The following is a 22,400-nucleotide window of genomic DNA, read 5'->3' as shown; positions in this document are numbered from 1 at the left end:
GGGGTGAGGGATACGACCAGAAGTGCTCTTGTGGGGGCTCCGCACAGACAGATGGAGGCGAATCCATTTTAAGGAAAACTGTAGATGAGTTAATAGTAGCTTCCACTTCCAGGGGTGGCAAGGTGCATCTTTAATCTGTGCTGAGGAGAAAAAAAGGATGGCTGAAAACAGCTCACGCACCTGCATTCATCCGTACTGTAATTCTGCACGTGGCACAAATTTAGAACGCAACAATTTGTAATATGGGCCATATTTGTCTCTGGTCTTGTTCTTCAGGGCTGTCTCTGATGCCCCTGTGAATACGAGGACATTTTTGTGCTCTTCTTTAGCAGGGACGAGAACAGCTCAAGGTGACTTCAAAGCTCCCTTATGCTGAGAAAGGCCTACAAATGCTTCTGTAGTTGTGGAAGCAGACGGCTGGATGGAGACCACTGTGTCACACTGAATGACCACTTCCCTCCATGCATTTGGGCTTTTAATAAAATACAAAAGAAAAATGATGTCTTTCCTCCTTGCAGAGAAACCCCTTTGAACTTCAACTGATGCACAGGGGTCACTATAGACAGAGATTCTGGACTGCGGTGTGCATAGCAGCCACACATGGAGTGCCTTTCTCTGGTCCACTTTGAGCCAATCTGGCTGTTGCTGGGATTGTGGATGCAGGGTGGAACACCACCATTTTCCACCTAAAAGTATTAAAACTGGGCACGCAGCTTAAGAAAAATAGGGGAAAATACCTTTTTTAGCTTTGTTTCTAATGATAATATGTATATTCTCAAATATGCATGCATCAGCAGAAACATCGGGTAAGGGCTCCCCTTCTAAAACAAACAGAAGTGTGCACTTTGAGCCCTCATGTGAAATTGCAGTAAAAGCCCAACCCAATAATTATTTTCCTTGATTTTCAGCCAGACGAGGCACAAGACAAACAAGTCATCAAGGACAAATAAAAGGAGGTTCATTCATCGCATTCAGGGCTGGAATCTTTAATGGTCACCAAATGAACTAAGATAACTAAGTAACCATTGTAAATATTAATCTTTAAAGGAAAACAATACTCCCAACAACAGGAAGCCTGATAAGACATTGGATGTTGCCATCAGTGTTATGGAGTCTCTCTAATTTCCTTAGTTTTTTCTTATGCCTGTAGAGGGATCAGGAAGGGGAACATATGGTATCTTTCAAAGGAAGTAAATTAACATTATTAATAGCTAATGTGGGAGAGGTGAAACAGTGATTGTTCGTGGTAGTTGTTATTGTGTTTTTTTTTTGGGGGGGGGGAAGGCCTGTCTGCTAGCGAATTTAAGCACTGAAGCCAAATTCAGAATCTTGTATTTATAAACAGAGATCTGATAACAGTTGCCTAAGCATCCATGATGCCTTGCCAGCGCACGCACATCAAGCTGATGCGAAGGGACTGCGCCTGGGGGTTGGTCCCAGGAGTTACCTAACGCAGACCAAGGGACCACGAGAGCTTACGGCCCAGCCGCCGTTCCCAAGTAACTCCTCGTAGGGACCCTCATGTTTCCGGTTGCATTAATTTAGCCTGAAGCAGAAGGATTAACCGTAAGTGGATGAGCACTCCTGAGGAGGAAAAGCTGTCCCCCAGCACTCACCGAGGGGCCCCTTGAGGAGGTGGGCTTTTGCAGGCAGTGGTCCCTGATGCAGGACGTTTACTCTCAAACCTGTTGCGATGGGCACTGGGGAGTTTCCAAGCACTGTGCAGCAGTGTGATATGTAAGTGGCAGAATTATTTTGCAGGAAGTGGTGACTAAGTGCTGTCTTAGGATGGATTTGAACTGGTGACCTGGGAGGGTATCTCAGATTCCCAGGAGCCCTTGTGATTTCCCTGATAATGTATTAAGAGAAGAACAACTTACCTTTCCTAGGCCTTTTGCTTTCAGCTCCCTCAGACATTTATAAGATGGTATTTATTTACTCTAACTAGCATTAAATCACTGATTGAACATATGCCATAAGCCAGGGCTACTCAAAACGGTGGGACTCCGATCTAGCACCTCAAAGCATGACAGTGCATTCCTCATTTCTTCAAGAGATCTTATAGTTCCTACTCTCCTCCCAGTCATGAAAGCCATGGCCATGCTAAGGCAATCTGTAAAATTATTTGGCAGACCTCAGTAAAAGCGAGAGGACTCCATTAAAATTACCCAGCAAGCTTGGTAGACACATGCAAATTTTGGTGAAATTACTCAGTAAACTCTTAAAAAAAAAATCTGTGGATTTTGATATAATTACTTACTGGATCTCAGTAAAAATGGAGTAGACCAGTAAGGAAACTTCATACTTCAGGGCACATGGTGATTGCTTGGTGAAGACAGCAAGAAATTCCCTCTGCCCTTGAAAGCTCACACTTCAACTGCAAGTTGACAGCTGGACTTTCATTTTTAGGCCTGAAGAGGACAACTTAGAATAAATACTTTAAGACATTAGAGACCTTCGTTAAACTTAGGTGGAACTGCACTTTACGGGAACCATTTCTCCACCATGTGACTCCTCTTGAAAAGATATTCAATAAACTATGACTAAATTTATGTATTAAAGCTGGTCTAAAATACCTCTTCCTGGGTGATGATGGGATATTTCATTTCTTAAGTAACTCATCATGTTGACCAAAAAGATCATGAAAAGCTGACAGAGCTGTGCATTGTTTGCTGGCTCTGTGGAGTCATAAGACAAGGATAAATTGTTCTCTCTGCTGAAGCCTGGGTGGTTTGTAACGTTGAAGTTTTCCACACCGCCAGTTTTAGGGCCTTTTAATATTTCAAGTTACGTAAACTTACAATAAAACTGTTCCTCCTTGGCTTTGCAGAATGGGACTCTCTACTTGATTAGGACAAGACTAAAGTCCAGACATGAAAGGGAAGATGGCTTAATGATAGCTTAGCAGAGGGCATTTCCAAAACACCCATGACAATATAAGATGACGGATGTTTAGGCAGGGCAATTCCAGGTGAGACTCTGACTCAAAGCACTTAAATGTGACATGCCAGACTCTTTAGTGACTGAAATATCTTCTGGGGAAAAGGTAACAAATCTGCATAGCTTCATAACCTGAACTACCAATATGACAACGTCACACAGACAATTACAACTCATTACGCTGGGGTCACACAGTTGCTCCTGCCCGCCTGCCCCCACCTTCCATCCACTTCAGGCACCCAGTGGGTGTTTGGTGGTGCCAGATGAAAACTCCAAAACCACCACAAACTAAAAGAGAAAGGCAAGTTACAGTGTGCTTATAGAGAATTACAACACTAAGCCCAAAAGTTTAGATCTCAAGAGATAGCTAGGTCCTATCTCACTCTGATATCGGGGGATCTTAGAGGATGTGCGTCTGTAGCAGTCAGCGAGGGTGAGCGCCACTGTGCCACGCAAAGGACACACACAGAAGGTTAACCCCTGCACAAAGCCATTGCTCAGTTTTGACCTCCTTTCTGTGCTTATCATGTAGTTAATCACACTTCATGAGAGCTTCATGGAAGAAGTGAGTTGTCTGGGGGTGGCTGTGATTGCTCAGTTGTAACTTGGACTCTCCACCCAGGCAGGGATTATGAGGAAATATGGCACTCCCTCTCCCTGCTGTTCGCCCGCCTTGGACCTTGGGCCCTGGTGCAGGAACTGGCCCTCTTCCCCCAGGGCACGCAAGAGCGAAGGGCGGACTTCAGCTCTTTCACTTCTCCTGGCCGCAGCAGTGGCACCGGGAGCTAAACATCAGATAATGTTAACAGGTTATTTGTGGTACAGCTCAGCACTTGATTACTAATCTCTGGAAACGAAGGGAAAGCAGAAGAGGTATTTCTGACCCCGCGGTATGCTGAGACGGACACACACTGCCTCCCAGGGCTACCCCTGGGAAGCACGGCTCCAGGGCATTGCTCCCCACTCCCTGCTCCATCACCATGGCCTAGGGCTTGCTTGTAACTTCCACAGCACACTTTATAGGACAAATACTGAGGATAATTAAGGATAATCTCCACTTTAGGTGTTTTATAAAGAAGATCAGGTACTCTCTTTCCTTGTCAGGTATGAAGTTAGGCAGCTTCCATTAACAGCAAGTACTTGTTTCTCAGAACAAATAATAATAATGAACTGTCCAGTTCCTAAAGGTTCCCTAGATTTAATCTTCTAAAAACTCAGACAAGATCATTATTGTGCACTCTGCCTCAAAGAGACGTAACAGTGAATTATATACCCTGCACCAATCTCCCGTTAGTATATGATTTCCTTACTGCATCCATGCTAGCAGACACAGAGAGGTACTATAATATTACCTCCCCAGCTAAGGCAACATCCTTTCAAAAATTTTGGCAGGTCAGGCTAGATTAGATACAGTCACATGAAAGCAAGGGAGGAATCTGCCCTAGCAACTTCTGCTATTTTTCTTGTGATCTGCTGATTTCATAATATTTGGTCATAAGATGTTGTTTTTGATATTTGCTTAATATTATCATGACAGGCTTCTTCCTAAATAGCCTTTGGGTAGCAGGCATTTGTGTCGCTGGCAAAGTGGAAAAGCTAGGACCAACCAATTCCTGCTCTTGAAAGATCTCAGTACTCCCCACCCAAGGGTGTTTGGGAGGGCACGTGCTGCATGACCTCTTTTGTCTATGGGGGCGATGGCTGACATTGGAGGTGGTTCAGTAAACCACCAGGCTCTGTTTCATTATCCTTGTGCACCTAAAAGCCCAATTTCCAAAAGATCAGAGCAACTATGTCCCTGTGAAGAAGTGGGAATTCACAGCATCTCTAACAGCTGGCTCTGGAGGAGTAGCAGCGGTGAGCACCTGCTCTTCCATGGGAACACCCACCTTGCACAGGTGGAGGCCAGATGCTGAAGATGAAGGACCAGCAGCCTTAGGAGGCTGGCTGGCCTGCGGTCAAGCCATGACTGTACTCAGGGTCAAAAGCAAGAGGCTAGTTCAGTGGTTTTTACGGAAAGGCTGATGTCAGAACATACGAAAAAGATACACCGCAACACATTTAACATCCACTGAGAGCGCACAAGAACAGTCAAGCCATTTGCAGTACGCTTGTGGACCAGCGCTCCCCTCTGTCATGCCTTCATGTCTCTATCTCCCTTTTGCCATCTAGGCACGCTGCTGCAGTACCAGAGCAGCTTTAGCAACATTCTTAACATATCGTCCTGCCTATATTTTAATTACAGCTCAAGGGATTGGGATCCAGCATTTGATGCTCAAGGCTGCACGCAGCAGTGCAGCTTTACAAATAACCATGCACACACAATTATGAAAATAGGAACCGAGTGAGAGAGGCCTTTCCATGCAATCCAGGTAACTCCACAATTCCACATACTCCATAATGTTAAACAAATACAGGTTATTTTATTTCTGTGCTGCTCTGCTTTCACGATTCTTTGAAAGCTCAAAGATAAACAAGAGTCCCCTCAAATGACCTCTCTATACTGGATCAAAGAACAGGTAAGGGAAAAGTCCTTGCAGTTTTAGGCAAACTGTCCAAGGCTAGAAAGAAACTTCTCCCTAAAGCAGGCTAGCCCCCACTTATTCACTCTGTGGAACATTTTAGCTCCAACAGATTGGCCCTAGTCCTATTTTTTTATGCTTTCTTTAAACCCCAATTTTATAAATGAACATACCAATAAAAGCACTAGGGTCTGGCCGCTGTCAGGTTAACAGACTAAATGGGCTATTGGCCTGATCCGACCTGGCATCTGCTATGTTCCCCAATGAACTTACAGTCTAGTACAGACAGACATAATGTAGGGCAGAAATGGCATCCAGCTCCAAACTGCTCTTAATCTGGGGGAAGGGAGGTGGGAAGGAGTCTGGATCTCAGGTTTAGGCCTCTAGCAGAGTCAGAATTAGCGATACACAGGGACTAGGGCGGGCACAGGCAGAGCGAGCCAAGACGCAGGATAAGCTGAATGCTGCTCTAGATACAACAGTAAGGCTATCGTGTACAAAGCAGAGAGCACAGTGATGCTTGTTCATTCTTTTTTATACAAGCCAGCCTGCGTTCCTCAGCTCCAGCCCAGATTATCTTGTCACCCATGACTATGAGTTCTGCAGAAAGGTGGGTGCTGAGTTCACTAGCATGATCCTTGTAACGAACAGCATCTCACAAGCAAATGCTCAGGGAGCAAAGCTGACTCTCTGCGCACTAGTCTCCAGGTCTATGGTCTTGGTTTTGGTGGGTTATGGGGCTCCTCAGAAATGGAGATGACCTCAGACTGATCCACTAAATAATGCTAGTCAACAGCTCCAAATGTAAAGTCTCACCAGAATCACATTAAAGGCCTCTACAACTTATCTCATGTTTTGCTGGCTCCCAACAGAGTGCAATAAAGGGGCAGTGGGCTGGCACTAATTTTTAAACTCTAGGACACTGATCTGAAGCTTGCCAGATTTATACTCCAGCTTTTTAATTCAACTTGATGTATATCCAGTCTTTATGCCAACTATGCCTCTTTGAATAGATGCTTGTATTCCACAGGCTGCTGTGCCAGATTCACCTCTGTCCTGTACCTCTCGTGTACTGCCTACACAACCACCACTTAGATGTGCAAGCAAAAAGGCAGAGAGAAGCAAGTTCTGACACCTGCCCTCTTCTCAGCAGCTTGATTCAGCTCTATATAGAATGAATTCCACATTTACGCTATAAAAGGTACCAGAGCAGGGCTAATTTACTTCTACACCACAGTATCACTCAAGGGCCTCTGACTTGCAGTTAGCCCTACCATTTGGCCAATAATAAATAGTTATAGATAAAGCCCAGTTACATATACAAACCTTTCACCCTTAGACTTTACAACAATTACTTATAAAGGACAGATATCATCATATTGCTTTACAGGTTGGAAAATACAGGCTTGAGAAGAATATCAAATACCTTGTCCAGAATCCCATGTTAGTAGAGCCCAGAATTATATCTAGATCTCTCCGTTCTCTAGCTAACGCCCAACTGTCTCAGTAATTTGCAGTATGGCTCTGCTGAAATCTTCTGTTGTGACAAAAATCTAAATGTTTTATATCACTTTCAACTTGTACACTATGACATGACATTGGTAAGCTGTTAAATTATAAGCAAGGCAACCAAAATTAAAGTTAAGTCAAAGCAAAATGGAAATGTTTTCGTTTGAAATTGTGAAGATGGGTTGTGCTTACATGGTCAGAAAAAAAAAGACAAAAAGCATTCTGTATTTAACATAAGTGTGCATTCAGTTTGACAATGGATCTGTCAAGTCTAGCTTTTGCTCTTCCCCCCACATCCATGATGAACCAGATTAAGTATTTTGTGTTGCACCTCTTCCTTAAAAGGCTCTAGAGATAGCCCAAATCCAGTGACAAAACCACTTGCTTGTACAGGCAAGTCAAGTGGCCAAGCCTACAAAAAATCATGTGCACCTGCTTGGAAGCACTGCTGGGAAGTTTGGCTTCTACCATGTTTCATGACTGTGATTTTAAAAATGGGGTTAGGAGCTGAATGCTCAGTGACCATTCATGCACAATGGCTGCTGACTGCATTCCCTTAAGTCCTTAGAAAATTCCAGCCTACAGCATGAATTAATTTAAAATGCCAGCCAGGAGGAATAGTTAAATCTTGATACAATCCTGTAGCTATATTAATTAATGATAAATTGACACCATTAATCCCAGATTAACAGGGATAGCACAGTATATGCAATAGCCTAGGCACGCACTGGGTGCAACATGCCCAGAAGACAGAAGTGCATTTTTACCACAGATGCCTTATGCACAGAGCTGGATCAAGCCTGGTGCTCTTTGAATACTCCCTCATCACCATCAAATTTGAAATTTGGGGTTGGAGCCTTGATTATTCATCCCCAATGAGAAAGACTCTGATCTCTTATTTCATTGTGAACCCAGCCTAACTTCATTAACTACAAGAACAAAGGTTGGACTCTGTTCAGTTTGTACTTTTACATCCCTTAATATCATCTTAGCTATCAATGCACTGACATTTTTGGTCTTCTACTATCACTATTTTGTTTATGTTCAAAATTTATTCATTACCATCTTGCATTAGGGCTCTGTAACACATTCTCTGCCCTAGTGTTTCCTGCCACTTTCTTCTTACTTGAACCATCAAAAGTTTTTATCTGTCACCAAAGAAGTAGTTTCCATAGAAACTGTGAAGAACAGGCTAAGTTAATGAGGCATAAGATGATGACATCCGTGTCCTCAAGCTCACCCATTTTGAAAATCTAGGTCAACAAGGTTTGCTTAAAACATTCCACTCTCTTCTAACCATGTTCACTTGCACGTTAAGGATGTAATAAAAAAAGGGGCTTCAAAGGTGCCCCAAACTCAGCATGTTTAATATAGTGCCATATCTCCATGTGAATAAACCATTCTTACCATTTCTTCCAGCCCATTTTCCCTGTTGTGTTTCCTTGGACAACCAATAGGCATTAGTTTTATCATCCAGTTACTTATCTTCACCAAACATTTACTCTAGCCATCACAATCTAACTTCCAGGTAGTGTTTGGGTAACCTGTTATGATATCACTGAGAGTAGGAGGTATTAGCAATGTCATTCATTATAATCTCATTTAGAAGATCTACAGGAACGAAAAGACTGTGCACATGAAAGTCAAAGTCGATCTCAACTTGAACAACACACAGAAGGAAGCCAAGGAATGAAACCAATGCTGAAATTCTAGTTGGGTTTGCTTACAGTTGATGCTGATTGATCTCAGCCACTGAAGATGAGTAGCAAATGTTGACCTGTTGAAGCATAATGGATTGTGCTACAGTAAATGAATTAATTGTATTCAGTGGGTTTCCTTAGTGAGAACCACAGTTCCTCTCAGGAGAAGAAACATAGCCATACCAAGTGTTAGTGCTAAAATATGCTGTCAAGTACATAAGGTTATGGAAGGTTGCCTCAAAAAACTGCTGTGGAGGGAAATAACACTGATGATTTGCTAGTTTTTTCCCCTGCTAATTGAAAGCAGAAAATAGTTGCGGTCAAATACCTTCTGAGATGCAACTATTTCACTAGATACTCAAATATTCAGCCTTGTCTCAACCTGATCTCCACTATTTATCCCTATAATTTATGCTGAATGAGGGCTTCAGCACTTCTGATAGCTGATCAATGACCTGTACCTGTTGAAAGGGCAAGTCTCATATAAAGGGGACCTTTGCTCTATCTGTCCAGTTGATGGTGATTGGATTTCAGCTGTTGATGACAAGCAAGAAACAAAGGTTAAGAAAATATTTATAACCTTATGACTCTCTGAGAAAGCAAGGTGCACATGACGACAACTTAGCAAAACTATCTGCTGTACTAGCAAAAAGCTATTGCATTCCATACTATGTTTGTTGTGTTATTAAATATCAAATCTGTAGTGTAAGGTAAATCAAGCACTTTTGTGACCAATCTCCTTTCCCTACCTAAATCCCTCTAGAATATATTGATTTAGGAGCGACATGTAGCCACAACAGCTTGAACAATTTATCTGAAGCAGAACAGCAGTCCCCAGAAATACTTTGGTGTAATCCAATTACACTAATTAAAATAATTATTTCCACTTAGCTTGTTGCCGAACCGCTTGCTTGGCAAATCTAGAGCCAGTGCATACAAAGGTCAGGTGTAGCCTCTCCAAAATCGAGGGAAGACAAAAAGAAGTATTGGAGGATACAAGTCTCTAGATGTTGGTAGTGGTTGGGTTTTGCTCAAGTATGCAAGTTAACAACAGGCACATGGAGAGCCTCAGACTTGTTTGATCTTGTCTACATACATCATACTTTCCCCCTCAGCTCTTAGTCTACTCCTCAGTTGTGCTGCAAACTGAATTCCCAGCCTGGGAAGTTTCTTCCAATGATTCTTGGAGTTAGGAAACAAGATGTGCTGAAACCTTGTAATCTAACTGTAATCCAAGCAAATGGGTACTTTGTAGTGCTGATTCTGGAATAAAAACCATAAAGTAGAGAACTTGCCCTCTAAATTTGTAATTGAAATGTCTGCTACTTATGCCTAAATCTGCTGCAGAATCTCTGAATAGAAAAGCAATCCATTTTAGAGGGAAAAAAACAAAACCAAAAAAACCAAGTAGGGACACAACTGTCAAACTTGCTTTCCATTTTTTCAGTATGAGCCTAACGTAAAGTTTCCTTCAGCTCACCCCATGCTGCCAATATGGTTTTGTCTCCATCACACTGCAATTTTCTAGCAAGTGCTTGTCTGCTGCCAAATCCTTCCCTGGACACAACCGCAGAATAAAAAATCCCTTGCTTCCCTCACTTGAACCTCCAACAAGCCACAGTGGCTTTCTTAACTACAGCCTTCTACGAAGAAGCACGGAAAGCAGTCCTCAGTCATTCCCACTGGACAACCATACAAAACTGCCTGATTTAATGTTTTTTTCTTGAATCAGCACTTTAGGTCTCTAATAATGCCTTGAATTACGCCTCTTTAACTTGCCTCCTCAACAAGCCCCTAGGGTCTCAGTGGACCTGAAGCATTCCTCTTATCCATAAAATCTGTTGACAGCGAGTGGCAAAAAAGCAAGCCCTTCTTCCCCCTTTGCTACCCCAGGAAAATGGGATTGCTCCCTCACCATCTGCTCGCAGCCAAAGCAGGTGGAAACAAAAGCAGGAGTTCCCAAAGCACCAGCAACTTTGGTATAGGGGATACTGCTGTGCAGGAACCTGGTAGCTGCCAGAACTAGGGCACTAGGATTTTTCTACATGACCTTATGTCCTCTCGCTCACTGCTCTCGGCTATATCAAAAGGATGAGGCCACAACGTCCAAACTATTATTATTTCCCTGTGCTCTAGATTCTTATATTCTACTGACATCTGAATGTTCATGCTGCACTTGCGAGATAACCTTACATGGCTTCTGATGACAAGAGGAAATGTTATCTCTTAGGGTATGTGTCTTCATTCGCAAAATATTGGCCTAAAACTTCCAGATAAAATACAGATGAGCCTGGATTAGCTACTGTTTTGACTCCTGGGTGAAATTGCAGAAGTTAAAAGCATAGCACAGCAAAACAAAATAGTACAGTCAGTCAGTTCTCTGATAATTATGATGGGGGAGAAAAAATTAGCCTGTTCAGTAGATCGATAGATCTATTGATCCATCGGGGAGAACATAAATAATGGAACATCCACCAGGCACACGTGGATAGGAGGCATAGAATAATCCATCTCAAATGGCATCTGCTGCTTTGCTGAACATGTAAAATCTGCCCTAGCAATCTATTGATTGTCATGGAAATGGAGCAAAACACTGATCTCTTAGTACTGACAGTAATCTGGCCAGTGCTCAAGACCAAAATATACAGCAAATCCAAACCAAGAATCTTTCAGGCTCCATCTCTTCTTTCATTCTCATTCAGAGGGTTTTCAGTGCATCCATTTATGTTGGTGCAGAACCTCTGAGTTATCTTTAATCCAGGATTATGCTTTGATGACAAACTGCATTCTGTCATTCAGATGTCCTACTTCTATCCCAGGAATGCAGCTAGATTATAGTTTGTGTTATCCCAGGGAGATTGTGAGATGCTAATCCTTTCTTGTGTTACATCTTGGCTGGACTCCTCACACTCTTTGCTGACAGCTTTAACAGGCAGGGCTATAAATTTATTGCAGCTTAATCCAAATTTATCTCCAAAAGATGTCACCTGAGACTAAACATTCATGTCTCATTTTGCCTGGCTTTAGATCCCATCAACACTCCCCCCAGGATAGTAGTGTATTGATATCAACAATTTCTCTGTTAATGCTTATTGCCATTCATTTGTCTGATCAAAGGTGTACATTGCTCTAGGCTCATCCTTTCACTGGTGGACTGATTTAATGATTAGACTGGGAAAGCACACTAATTAAATTCAGAGATGATGATTCCTAATCAGGAGTTGCTGGGGAAGTAGGTAGAGAGAAGGGAAGAGAGGGAGAACAGTTCAGAAGTTCATAAACCTAGGGAGTAAATGAACCTCCCATGAACCTGGGAGAATGGAGACAGAAGTTTCTGGGAAAGGGGGAATAACATAAAAGATATTTTAATAGAAGAATCACTGTAAAGCATTAATACTAAATGGACAGCAGAAAGTAAATTGGATCAAAGCTTGGATTAGAATATGGTATTAGTGAAGAAGAAAAAAAAAAACCCACATAGCTAAAGAAACTGGAAGTTTTGTTGGTCAGAGGCAGGACACATCTCTATGTTCAGTTTATTCCCAGGATGCTGTGGGCCAGAAATATAGCCAAAAACCCCAAAGGGCAAAAAGAAAGCCAAAAATGAGATGGATTTATAAGGAAAGATACAAAGGACTGAATGTGAGTGGCACAGCCAGATGGATGGGGGGGAGGAGTAGAAAGGCTGGCAAAGGCTTGCTAAGCAAAACTACCGTGGAAGAGGGGAATTAGTTGAAGCCTGGAGGGGTCCAACTGGGAAAAATGAAGTCAAGCTTTGAAGAAGAAAAAAAAAAAGTAGTGTAGGATTACTGTCCATAAAGTGGTGTAGTATAGAAATCTGTTGGTCTGAAATACATTCCCCAGGCAAGTAATGCTGACGACTGATATGGGTCAGGAATGGGCTAAAAGGCAATGAAAAACATTATTGTATTTTTAGCACATAGAATTGCTAACTTTTTAATGATCAAGGGGCCAGCTCCTCAGCTGCACTAGATCAGTGTAGCTCCACCAAAGCCTGTGCCAGTTTACAGCAGCCGAAGTCTGGCATGCCTATCGTTACTCTTGGGCTCCGAGTTATGAACTGTAATTTACCCTGCCTTCACCCAGCGAGTTCCCTTGCCCTTTATATTTGTTACTCAATATGCGTTTTAGGAATTCAGGGCTGGAAGGACCTCCCGGACAGTCTGAGCCTGTCTTTTGCTGTTACAGTGACCAATACTCACGCCGGCTGACAAATTCAGCAGACTTCACTGTAAAATGACTTGGGGGGTTTGCTCCCATTGCTCTTTGACAAAGAGACTCCTGTGTACCTCATGTCAGAGGGCTGGAAACCTCCTAACTTTCAGCCTAAAATGACTAAGCCCAGTTTTAACTCCCTCTTCCCTGAGCTAATGGGGTCCTCCTGGCATTTAGCAATCAATAACATCCCCTTCTCAGCTGACAGGTTTTTACGTTGTTTATTTAAAAAACAGGTTTTATATAAACACTCATGGAAGACAGTGTTCTTGACCCAGCAATTCCATTAGAAAGTACTAATCAAAGATCCTTTTGAGAGCTGTGGAGGATGTGCTGTTGAGGATAGAGTAGTACTGGCAAAAACAGTAGTCAAAGAGAACTCTTCCTCCTCCAATTACAACTGATAAATTCATCTTGCTTCCAATTTTGCTAGAGAACTAAAGATATAACTGTAGAGCTTCTTCATTATCATTTCCATAGGTGATGCTTTGAACTAAAATACCACAACATTCATACATCGTAATACTCAAAGCCCCAGAATGACCATGGCTGCCAGGACTGGTCATGACAGCAGTGCCTTTACTTTATTCAGCAAACCACCAGCACTGGCTGGGTGGAGGTACCAGACTGAAATCCTGATCCAGCTGAAGTCAGCTTCATTTCTGCCACTGGCAACAATTTTGCTGCAGATGTATGACTTGAATGCCTTTGCCATTGCTCCTCTACACCAGAAATCCCTCCCCTATCTGAGATTCATACCATCAGAGAGCTGTCCTTCCCCACTACACTCCTCCCAGGTCATTTTGGAAGGCAAGATGAATGACCTTTTGCCAGGACAGAAAAATCACCCTCTGCATATTCAGCAGTGCCAGGCCTACATCTAATTTACTTGTCCCAGTTCATCCCCAATAGGTTTTCCACAGAGTTAATGATTTGGGGAAGCTCTGAAAAGCACCAGTGCAGGGAGAGAGTTACAGAACTATTTGAACATTATAAATTATTTTCATGTTGGTGGGAGTCAGAAGCCTTATGAGACTGGCCAGGCAAGTATGCTTATCTTCAATGAAGACAGAAGATCACCGCAGCTGTCTTGGGAAAAGGGCGTTCTCTCCATCCTGGAGAAGGAAAATCAGATCCCTAGCTCATGAAAGGTAACAGAGCTTTAACTAGGAGAAGCATTTATCTTTATATGCAAAGAATTGCAAGGATTGGTATAAGTCTTTATATGTCAGAGCACAAGCTCGTTGTTGAAACCAGGGAGCAAATTCACCCTTTGACACAGCATCATATAATGTATGAGGAAACAAAAGGCTTACTGAGAACCATTTTCCCTGGCAGGTCTCTTCAATCGTCCAAGTTCAAAGACAGATTATCAAAATAGGTATTTCACAAGACACTAGAAATCCAGAGTTATGGGAGGGGATAGTGACAGATCAATTGATACAACTGGAAAAACAAGCAAGTTTTCAGTCACACAAGCCCTTATTCAGTGCTGAAGCAGAAGCAGCTACTTTAGCACAAAGTAGGGGCTAGGAAAGTTGTTCTGAGTTTACGTCTAATGCTCAGAAATACACCTTTTGAAAGGCCTGCATTCATTCTCCTTTGTATGGCATCTGTCTGCCTGTTTCAAGCCCTAAGCAGCATCTCACACTTTCTTCTGGACAGGCTTCCCCTCCCCCTTCTTAAAAAAAGGCAAATCATCATGAAGAGTAGAGTTCAGGCTTTGCCGTTCCTGTCCAACAGCTGAAGATATGGGAAGGCAAACAGGAGAAGGTTGCTGTATTATGATATGTAGATTAGAGAGGAAAAACAGAATCCTTTATCAGGTCATGCAAGTTAAGTAGGAAGGAACTGGCTCACAATACTTAATATGCTCCAATGTCCATGAAAGACTTGCAAATATTAACTAATCCTCACAAAATCCCTGTGAGATAGGTTAATGTACACCATTCATATACATGCAAGCAAACACCGAGTGTCCAGAGCCTGCCTGCAAGTTTTGTTAACGATTCAGGAACTGAAGCAGTTCAGTCAAATATGTCTTCTAAAGCTTTCCAGTCCATCTTGCTCCAGGGTCAGTAGAAACATGACCAATATCATGCTGAAGGTTCAGACATAGCCCAACCCTGTCAGACAAGCTGGGACCTAGAATTTCATGGAAATCTGTGCTGGGATTATGGGAGGAGCGCAGTTTTACAGGATTGGGATGAGAAGCTAAGAAAAGGCTGGCCATTTCAGCACAGTTTTGGAAATTCTAGGGTTGGTCCAAGTGTGTGACTCAATAAAATCTAGGTGCGTGTATGTGTGGTGTTCACATTCACACAGACACTGAAAAAATTCTCCTTTTGGGCAATGCTTACTGCCATGACTGATAGGCTAAAAGGCATTTTCCCATGAAAGGCATGTCCTTGTACACCTAATCCAGGAATTTAATACAGGACTTTTTTTCCTAATAACTAAATTTAGACTCTTATGTTCTGTCTCCTCAGCTTTATTTAATCTCCCTGATTACTAAGGAATGAATTCCACTCCTTATTCAAGCTGATGAGCACAGAGAAATGTTTTTTTTCTTCCTTTCTGAAAGAAAAGACTTTCATTGGCAGAAGGAACCTGGCCAGATTTGTCCCATTTTCCTGTCCGAGCTATGACATAGAGGTGAAGTGGCAAAAGAGAAGTTTAGCCTCCTGGCCTATGAAATCTGATCTCCTGTGGCTAAGGGTGAAGTGGCGAAGCTGTGACAGTGGGGACTGTCCAGTGCCAGCAGAACTAAGGAAGCCCTCAGCCAGCTGAGATATAAGCAGAACTGCCAATTTATCTGTATTTGACTTGTAGCTGTTTCCTAAAATCAGAGTTCAAATAGTTTAAAAGAAATTACCTCACCAAGGGAAATGATTGCTCAGAGCAGGGAGGCACAACTAGCAATTAGACATGGGGACAGGATCCAGGATTCCTGGGTTCTGCTCCCTGCCTTGCCACCGCCTTTCTGCATAACTGTAGGCTAGCAGTCGTTCCACATCTTTGTGCCTCAGTTTATTCTTTTTTACAGAGCGTTATAACATTTAAATGCAGGACTTCACAGAGGATGCGTTTTTACAATTCATTATGTGGGGTACAACGAACCAGTTTGTTGCTTTGACATCATAGGCTGAATAGTGACTGAATTGCTGCATGCCTTGGTTTTCCACTGACAAAAAGAGAATATTCAAGCTTCCTTCTCACGTGCTTTGAGATCTTGGATAGAAAAGAGATGCAAGTACAAAAGTGTTACACTTCTATTGAGAGGAAGAGACAGGTTAAATTCTACCCTTTGGTTCCCCACTCCATTGGGATTGGCATGAAAACATAAAGATGACAGGCTGGGCCCCATTCTATTAAGATTTAAATTTAGCAAGGAACTGGAAAATTACTGGGACCCTTACGTCTAACCTCCGCCTCAGCTAGAAGCAAATATGCATAATTCTTATCCCATAGCTAAATTCAACTTAATTGTCAAATGCCAGGCCAATAAAAGAACTGTCCAATGCAAACCTTATCTGCCCCAGATGCATATATCTGCTTACAATATCCTTTGTTAGTTAAACAAAACAGAATCATTGTTGCTAAGAAGTTAATATTGTTTAAGATTCACTGGCAAACACACAGAACACTCTTTCCTGAGCTCCCCCAAACACATTCCTTTTATATTCTCTATCTTTATTTCTTTCCCCTCTTTTTTCTCTCCTTCTGCCTTGGCTAAAGCTGAAGTTTTCTTCAGGTGAATTTGCTTGCAAGGTGATATGAACTTTGAGGGAAGCAAACATTTCAGATGATACAGTAAAGTGCAAATATCTGTTCAGATCAAAGCAGAAGAAAAAGCAGACAAAAGCAGAATTTGACTTGAATTCCTAAAGCATTCAACAGGAGTCTTTATTTGATCTGTCTCCCACCAGCTCACCTTTTCTTCTTGATTATTTCCCTAACCTGCAGCAGCTTTTGAGCATGTCGCATGTGCCCAAATTACCTTTGTCCAATCAGCCTGAAATGCAGTGGAATGAAAACCAACTGTAACGTTCCAAAGTCCCCAAGAATAAACACACTGTATTGCTTTCTATGATGTATTTTTTTTCATTTGAACATCTTTTCTAGTGCTGGGACACTGCATGGCACAAATATCTGCATAGGAATGAAGATAAAAAGAAACACTATCACCACTGTAATATCAGTCAAGACACCAGATGTAAAATGTGTGCTGCTAGCAGGCATGTGGTTAATACTAAAGCAACACTTTGTATCGATTTCTTAAAACTATCCTGTCCTCTATCTTCATTTCCATGCCCTGCGGCATTACAAGGTCTACCACTGAAAATACGATTGTCAGGGTAATTTCACCTGCCCTGTAGGTGTCTGCCAGCAGAACTTTGCCCACCAGGGCCATAACCACCTTACACCTCTGCCCGATGGAGCACGCCAGCACAAGTCCAAGAGTCAGCCTGAACAAGTAAGCTATTACAGCCCTCCGGGATCCTTGGCTGCAGCTATACTGCAGGAGGCTACGCAGGGTAACCAAGGTCACAGGGAACTTTGTGCCACTGTAACTAGACATCCTGAGCATCTCTGTGCTAGGCTGCGGTCTGCAGCGTAGGCAGATGCCTCTGCTAAAGGAACAGAGGTGAAACTTCCCTACAAGAACTGAGGGCACCGTTCTGCTTTGGCTGTTACCACAGCATTGATAGGATTCATCTTTTACAGCATGCATTTCCCTGTCAGAGGCAAGTATCACAGATACTTGGCTCTTCACCAGCTACCAATTTTTCTAGCCTAAGAACTGATGAAAAACATTTTTGGACAGGCTGAAAAATGAAGTCTTTCACTCTGCACACAGAGCAGAGAACAGGAGGCAGCAACGCAGGCTTCGTGCTCCAGGAATCAATGTGCAAGGCCCTGACGAATCTTTAAAGGGTTCGATTCCAACAGGCTGGCAGTGAGAAATTGCTTGCTCCACAAGCAGTCCTCATCACCAAACAAACAGCAAACTCCTCTTCAGCGACTGCAAGAGGACTGAGCTCTGACTCTAGAAATTTGTGCCCTATGCACAAATCCACTCTGAATTTCTCCTGGCAACAGGCAGGCCTCGGTATGAGAATAATGTTCAGACCTAAACGCATAGCATGGACTGGAGGTGATGGGTAAAGTGGGCTCCGTCTCTCTACACAGAATGTGTTTGACACCATTTGCAAATTCTTCAAGGCACACAGGCATGAGATATGCCCCAGCACGGGAGAAATGATTGTCAAAAGTAAAATATGATTGTCAAATGTTTTGACTCAGTTTCAGTTTTGCAAAGAAACTTTAAAAGCCTGGCTGTCTGAGGGCTTCTGAACTAGCATATCCCAGAGATTTATAAGACAGTAATCAAGTAGTTGGTGAACATGCATCATTGCACCATATGAATCTTTTCACTGCACGTCAGAGACCACTACAGGAAAAAAGCTAATGGTGCTTCACACTGGCTAAGGTGGCAGGCATCTGCAGCTTCGGAGCATGAGGAATTCGTTTGCCGCCTGGTTCTGTCTGCTGTGAAACGACACATAGCTATGATAAATAGCACAGAACCAATTGTGAAATTCCCACATGACCCTGAAATCCTTATATCAAAAGCTGGAAAAAAGAAAAAAAAAAGGGGGGGGGAACAACCCCCCTCCATTCAAAGTGTGAATTTAAGAGCTAGATGGAAGAATATGTTCCTTTCCAGACCAAGGAAGATCAGTGAACAAAATCAGATTAAATGGAACATTATGCAGAACTGTTCCAAGCCCAGGAAAAAGGATGCCAAGATCAAAAAGAGTATCTCACATCTTAGAAATACTTCCCTCCCCATCCACAATTAGATACAATCACATAAAGCAGAACATAACTGAAAAGATTCATGGTATCTGTCAAAAGAGAACAGCACCTCCCTGATCTAATTTGGGAAAGGACTATTCCCTCCTTCCTTCAGAGCATTTCATAATCTGCATTCCTGATCGATTGGGAGATCCTTTTTCTAAGACGCAGAGCACTCGCTCTCTGGAACCAGAAACTGAAATAAACCTCCCAGAAACTAAGGACTGTCACAAACTTCCCCTCTGCTTGGAAATCATAAATCATACTTTTTCCAGCAGCTTTCACAGCCATAAGCACAAAGCATTATAGACCACATGCACGCACCTATAAATCCTTGCCATAGGGGAACACATCACAGCACAGACAAGGCGTCCCTGCAAGGAGGGCAAAGTGAGGACAGGGGACACATGACAGCCATTCCTCATGTCCCATCACGCAGGAGTACACTGGTGCTTAAGGCAAAGGGGACAGCCGAACAGGGTCAGGTAGGAAGTCTCCCAACTCCCAGTCCCGGGCATTACACACTTCCACCAACCCATCACAAATCCAGCTTGGGCACCTTCCTTTACAAATCCTTGTCTGCATTACTTCAGCTTTTGCTGTATTTGTCCATCTTCACTTCACATGCAGGTTCCTCTTCTGCGAACTTTTCTGTGCACATCTCTTCTGAATTTACATTAGTTGCTATAAATTTCCCCTTCTTCCACCTCAGTTTATATAAGCTGCTACCTACCTACTATTTTAGATTATACATAGCAACATGATTGGGAAAATAGAAACAAAGAGTTTGGGGATGATTTCCCTCCCTCCCCTCTTTGTTTGGTTTTCTGGAACTGCTTCATCCCAAACATTTGTAAATAGTGCCTAGAGTTACATTCCGGCTTCCAACAGTAAACACTAAACTAGCTAATATATATAGAAGGATCCCTGTTCTTCCAGTGTATCTAGGCAACCTTGCAATACAAAGTTAAAGCACAGCTATTTGTTCAAAAAGTGTTTTCACAGCTATTTCCTCTCTCTCCCCCCTTGACTTTTTCCACTAGACTCTACTTGTATTTATCATCTGGAGATTCTGTTCCCTTTTTCCTTTTTAAAACCTTTAAAACAGCTCACTTGAAGAGCAGCAAAGCCCAGACATTTAGCTTATAATAAGGTTCGACTGGGTTTATGAAAAATGAAGGAATAAGAAGAAAAGTTTCATGGGTGCGCACAGAATGCAACTCCTCTGTAACAGGCTGTGATAACTCCTGGAGACAAAATTATTTCCAAATGCTAAAGCAACCCAAAATTTATAGAAAGACAAAAAAGTTTACATAGACACCAAAGCAAGCTGAAAAGGTGGTTTGCTATAGCCTACCAAATATTAGTTGAAGTTTTCATTAAAAAAAGAAGTTCCCTCAGAGAAATTGAGTTAGGCTGAAGTCAAATTTTTTCAAAAGGAAAATACCATTTTTTATTAAATTTTCCAATTGGGAGAACTTTGGAGTAAAGCCAACATCTCAAAATGAAGCGTTTTTTATTTCAAAGGGTCAATTCAAAATGAAAACTTTGACATATTAGGCAGCTTTATTATGATAGGCAGTGTTGACATATTTCATGTTGACATTCCTGATTTGAAAACCTCTTCAGAATATTTTGTTCTATTATATGCCTCAAGATTTCAACTTTGGCTCCCTATTCTGATTAGAAACCAATTTTTCTAATGCTATAGGTTTCTGTAAGACTAAAGAAGTCTATTTACTGAACATTTCCAGTTCTAAGTGCCATTCTTTTCTCATCAAGTACTCTACAGTACATAGTTCAAATTTTTCATCTGAATAATACAGTCAATTAAATAGTGCTCATTTTAAAGCTTTTCTTTTTTTTTCCATGGAAATGTTTATTATTTTCAGCCTTTTGGGGGGAGAAGGGGAAATAAGGAAAACACTCCTAAGTTTCAGTCACTGGTTTTGGCAACAGCATTGCCTTGCCATATTTCCCACAGCAGCCTTAGTGTTTTCCAACTACCTTTTCGTGTGCCCAACAAGCCGAACAGCGGAGGACACAGAAGTTATGAAATCAGCTCTTACTTTCTTTAGAGAAGCAAAAACCACTTCCTAAATGACAGTTTTGCCTCTACAAAATCCACAGACTGGAGGTCATGTAGATGAACTAGGAAAACCAGGCTGACATCAGAAAGAGCTGGAAATTAATTTACCTTGTTTATTAAGTATGCAGTAGCTAACATATGTCACATTAAGTCTCCAAAATGAACTCGTGTAGCTTTATCAGGCCACTAAGCTTACAGTAAAGTGTCTTTTTCAGAGTGCTTTGTTCCTCAGTTTACCAAAAAGGAAGCAATGGGCGCAAGGGCAGATGCTGATTTAGTAAACGCATTGGCTCCTATTGGGCAAGTTGCTTTTCCTGAAGTTGTTTATGCTGAGAGTTGAGTTTGAGCAGCTGAGGTCAGCAAGGGAATACAGTTTATGGTTTGGCCTCAGAGCTGCTGACTAATTAGTCTTCCAAGTCGTGGTCTTCAGAGGAAACTTGATCTTCACAGTCACAGATTTTTTTATTCACCTCAGTACTAAACCTTGGCTCGTTCCTGAAGAGGTGACGATCTTAGGTGAAAACTTACTGCTTGCTCCCAAAAGGTTCTATCAAAGAACAAAGGTGGCAGGTAAGGTCCGCTGGGAGTTTCTTTTCACTTTGAACAACTCCTTGATTCTTTATTGAAACTGTTACAGGATATGGTGGATTCCATTAAAGTTGATGGGACAGGTGAAGCAGATCTCTGTTAGGTCAGCGATTTGCATTTACCACTGGCTACCTCATAAAAATTAAGCTCTAGGTCTCTGATGCTATATTATGACTATCTAGTGCCAATGGTAACACAATGAGAATATCACTGTAATTTCTTACGCCAGTTTTGAACTACATTGCAGGTAAAACAGCAGTACAGCTAACAACACAAGACAGACACTGTTACAACACATGTGAGTTTTCAGGGCACTGATTACAACAGTGGTAAAATGCTAATAGAACAATACCAAAATCGTGTGTAGATTGCATCTTCCTATTATTTACTGAGAAATAAAGAATATATCCCAAATAAAGCAAAACATGTTTCCAACCAGTAAGTTTTCAAAAGGCCCTGCCAGATGTCAATAGCTGTTCAACCACCGCAACATATTTCCTATTTCATTGCTCCCATGCATCAAGGGAAAGAGTGGTTAAAAGGAACAATGTTCTTGTGGTTATAAAACACAGGAGAGAGTCAGAAAATTTACAGCCCTGCTCATGTTTCTGGTGTGACTTCTACAGAGGACTTTTTCTTTTTTTCAATTTCTCTTAAAAAAAAAAAAAATTAAGCCAGAATGGAAGGGAGACTGCAAGGTTCAGTTCAAAAGGTGTTTTTAACTTGCTTTACAATCTCAGCTGGACAGCATGACAGAAAGTTAAACTTTCACTTGCAGCAACAGGGCTGGGGGAGCACAGGCTGCCTTGTGTGCTCCTAGGCACGCCAAGATGACTAGGAATATTGTTCTTGCCAGTGAGGAGCTTTTCTCTTGATGGGACTGGGGCTAAAATTTTTGCCACCTTTCTTCTCACATAATTTGACTGCTTAAGCTTTGGGCACATGCAACAAACA

At 42.1% G+C, this 22,400-nt stretch overlaps 1 protein-coding gene across 1 annotated transcript in view; it reads right to left on the bottom strand.

The window, feature by feature from the left end:
• Nucleotides 1-22,400, bottom strand: part of SLC6A6 (solute carrier family 6 member 6) — a 236,526-nt gene that overhangs the window by 132,401 nt on the left and 81,725 nt on the right. The window lies entirely within an intron of this gene.

The sequence above is a fragment of the Apteryx mantelli genome, chromosome 12, assembly GCF_036417845.1.
Source record: "Apteryx mantelli isolate bAptMan1 chromosome 12, bAptMan1.hap1, whole genome shotgun sequence".
In the NCBI taxonomy this organism is placed as follows: Eukaryota; Metazoa; Chordata; class Aves; order Apterygiformes; family Apterygidae; genus Apteryx; species Apteryx mantelli.
The sequence above is the reverse complement of the archived record's forward strand: the minus strand, read 5'-3'. Positions and strand labels throughout refer to the sequence as shown.